A 4,237-nucleotide genomic window follows, 5' to 3' on the forward strand; every position below is an offset into this window, starting at 1 on the left:
AAAAATAAGATAGGAACTATAAAACAACTTTAATGTTATATCATGTTTTGAAATATAATGGGATTATGACTGAAGCACCCATCTGTTTATCATTCATTATAAAGACTTCCACTCCAACCAGCCAAAACATTCAAATAAGGCTTTAGCATTTAACTCTATGGACATCAAATAATTATTCAATATTATTAAATAAATTCATCATTGACATAACACTCTTCAGTTTTATTATGCTGCCAAAGAAATGCTTTTATGAACTTATCATATTTGCATAATTTTGAACACCAAACAACACATATGTCACAAGATGAAGGTTTAACTTGAAAGGGGGTCAAAAACAACAATGTGTTAGGCTGCACACAAATGTCCAGCAACAACTACAGCTGTCCTGGCTCAAATCAGTAAGTATGTGAGCACCTTTCAAGATCCATTATAGCTTTGTGATACTTCAGTGAGCCCACTCTTTTCTGGACAAAACAGGCAGCACTGTGCGAATCGTGTTCTTTGATTTCTCCCAGTGGTTTTAATACAATTCAGTTTGCAGTGTTATGTGAGAAGCTGCAGGAAATAGAGGTTGATGCCTCCACAATCTCCTGGTTTATTGACCACCTCAGAAACAGACCAGTTTGTGAGAGTGAAAGGTTGAGTGTCTGATAAAGGCGGTCAGCAACACAGGAGCACCACATGCTACTGTACTTCTCTCAATTTTTTTGGATTCTGTACACCTCCAACTCCCAGCACAATTCGGTGCTCTGCAGCAGCAGCAGCAGCAGCAGCAGCAGCAGCAGCAGCAGCAGCAGCATCAGAGCCAGTGGCTAAAGGAAACTGAACATACTGATAACGAAGGCTGGCTCTGTGCTGGGGACTGCTCTGTAGCCACTGGAGCTGATTATGAAAAGAGGAATGTTGAAAAAGGTGCTCAAGATAATGGACACCCTCTACATAACATTGTGAAGTGTGTTCAGTCAGAGGCTTCTTCAGCTCAGGCACAACATAGAACGTTACAGGAAGTCATTCCTGCCAGCAGCAACAACTCTGCACAATTACTTTTATTTTATTTTTCTTTCTTTTTTTTATACATTGACAAATGACTAACAGTGGCTTTGAGTCTTTATGTTCAGTTGTTCCTTGTTGCTTTAAACAGTGTGAATGCATTTGCATGACACATCTGACAAGCAGCATTTGACTGTGTTTAAAAGGAAGCTGAAAGGTAGCTGGATATACACAGTCAACTGCGCATAAAAAAACACTAGTGCACATCTCAAATTACACAGTACACTACATGCAGTAGTCATAAACAAAGAAGGAATGTAATTGTCGTTGGGCAAAATGGCGAAGACAGATGATTTGGAGAGTATTTTAGGTGTGTTCATTTTCTTTCTTGGACACCACAGATCTATCGGTTACATTGTAATTTGTTTTTTCATAAAATGCAGGCTAAATGTTTATATTGTTGCCATTCCAGAGAAGAGCTGAAATAGTGAATGTATCCATTTCCAGAATTAATTAAAGCATTGCAGTTTTCCATTGATGATAGAATTTAAATCTTAATGAGGGCAACAGGGGTAACGAGGGAATCCTGCTCTTTTGTTAATGTGAGTATTTTTCTTTAAGGAGGAGGCACGCTGGACAGATGGTTTTGGGGGATATTAATGAGACACTTATTCATGTATGTTGTCAGAAATTCATTAGCAAGAGGGTTGTGGGCTGTTTTTTTGTTTGGGAAGCCTGGTACTGTCTGCAGGCTACAGCAGTTTCTGTCTACTGCTGTGAGTTTGTAACTCTTTGATATACATTCATATTCTTATTGTTAAAAATAGAAAATAAATCTTAGCATTTACTGAAATAAAATTAAATGTTATTTTTGGGACGACTGTGGTGTCTTTTTTTGGGGGGAAATTTACCAGCTGAGCAAGAGTGCAGACAGTAATAAATATTTCAGTAGTGTACTCAGTCCTGAGCAGGTATCACTATCACATGTGAAACACAAACCTACGATCTGGTTCAGCAGCACTATGTCATTCATGTTAGGGAAATCACTTGATGTGTGAAGTAACAGTTGGTGTGATAGTGTAATAAGTTGGCAACAAACTGGTTTCGATATTTGCTCAGCATACAGTGTGTGCATAACAGGTGGCGCCACCAGTTTCTATAAAAACAAAGACTACATATGGTTCATTTTTCAATTCTGTTCTTGGACCACATGGAAATTTTCTTTCATAAATACTGAGTTTGACCCGCATTTCAGTTAGGTCAACTTATTCTACAGGCTGAGATGTAACGTGCTTCAAACATAGTGCTAAAAATAAGCCCCAGAGTCCAGATCATGCATCAAATGCTTTTATTTGCCACTACAGTGTCAGTGCTCATTAGCAAACCATATTTGCCTGCAGCGGGTGGAGAAGGTCATAAATACTACAACAAAATAAAAGATGTTAGCAAAGACTGTTGGATCATTTCCTGTGTTTTGTCAGTTTTGTCACACACGCTAAATCCGTCAGTGGCACATATTTTAGAGCTGTTAATCTCTGGTTAAAGGGACTATATCTGTAAGTGAGAAATTCTTTGCTAACACGGTAAATCTAAGCTAAACGGTAAGATTTACTTAAGTCATGTTTATAGCACTGAAAAGCATGTAATGCGATAATGAGCATAAAAGATGTAATGGAAGGCCATGGGTTTTCTTTATCGCATTTTGCATTTCATGATGTGCCAAATGTTTTCAATCGGTAAAAGGTCTGGCCAGTCCAGAACCCGGATTGTTCCTGTTGTAATACAGTATGTGATTTAGATACAGTTTGTGGTTTTTGTCTTGCTGAAATATGCCATGTCTTCCCTGAAAAAGGCATTCTCTGTATGGGAGCATAGAGTTATATAGGAATTTATGTTGATCTAAAACCTGTAAATACCTTTAAGCATTGATTGTGCAAATTCCAAATGTGCAAGTTCCCAGTTCCATAGGCACTGATGCACCCCCATACCATCAGAAATGCAGGTGTATGAAAAGAGTGCTGGTAACAGGCTGGATGATCCCTGGAGATTGATCTGACCACAGAACAATTTCTTACTTTGCCTGAGTCCGGTTTAAAAAGTTTTGTCCCAGAGAAGATGGCAACATCTCTGGATCATGTTCGCACATGGCTTCTTATTTGCATTTGTGGTTGGCACAGTGTAGGCACAGTGTTTACAGTCAATGAATTCCTGAGCCCCTGCAGTGATTTCCATGACAGAGTCATCCCTGTTCTTACAGTGCTGCCTGAGGGCCCAAAGGCCACTGCCATTCAATGATATTTTTGGCCATGTCTTTTGCAAAAGATGTCTTCAGATTCTGAGAATCGTTTGATGATATTATGTGTTATATGATGGAATATTCAAAGTCTGCAAATTCATGTTGAAGAGTATTGTCACGATTTTGCTTCACAATAGACGCAGTTTTCTGCAGACTGCGAAACCTCTGCCCATCTTTACTCCTCAGAGTCTCAGCCTCTCTAAGGGGCTCTTTTCTTGCACTAATCATGTTATTGATCTGTTGCCAGTTATCCCAATAAGAAGCAATATGTTTCTCCAGCCATTTCTATTTAGTGCCACTTACTTTTCCAGCCTTTTGTTCCCCTGTGCCTATTTCTTTTGGGACATGTGTGGACTTTATTTACATTTCACACAGAACACCCACCATCTTTTATGGATTTGTGCTTGTATTTGACTTTTGGCAATTATTGTTGTTTGTTATTTATAGGTATAATTTTTTTTATATTTTTCAGATTTTTTCTTTAATAAGGACTTCAACCAGAGCAGGTGTTACCATGGTAACAGCTAAGAAAGATCCACCAAAAAATTACAAACTGATGTCGTGTGATAACTTGCATAAAATCATTATTGAGTAAAGACACAACTTCCGTTCAAGGATTCTGAATAGATAGAAAAATAGATAGAAAAATACATTTTGAATGTAACTGTCATCACAGATCTGAAAAAAAAAAGAAAAAACAAAGACAGAACATGGCAAACGAAAGCAGGTTTTAATTGCACATGAAGTTGAACATCCTATCTGACCCCGGATCGAGCTTGAAATGATAGTAAAGGATGCAGCAGAGACACAGCCTTCAGGCCATCACACTTCATTATTATGGGGATCCAGTGTGAACCAGGCCGGCCGGCAGCTGCTGGATGGGAGGGAGGGAGGCAGGGAGCGGCGGAGGGAGGGGTTGCGGGGCTTGTTCACATAATAGCCGGCGGCGGG

Source organism: Odontesthes bonariensis, chromosome 10 (assembly GCF_027942865.1).
Source record: "Odontesthes bonariensis isolate fOdoBon6 chromosome 10, fOdoBon6.hap1, whole genome shotgun sequence".
NCBI classification, from domain to species: domain Eukaryota; kingdom Metazoa; phylum Chordata; class Actinopteri; order Atheriniformes; family Atherinopsidae; genus Odontesthes; species Odontesthes bonariensis.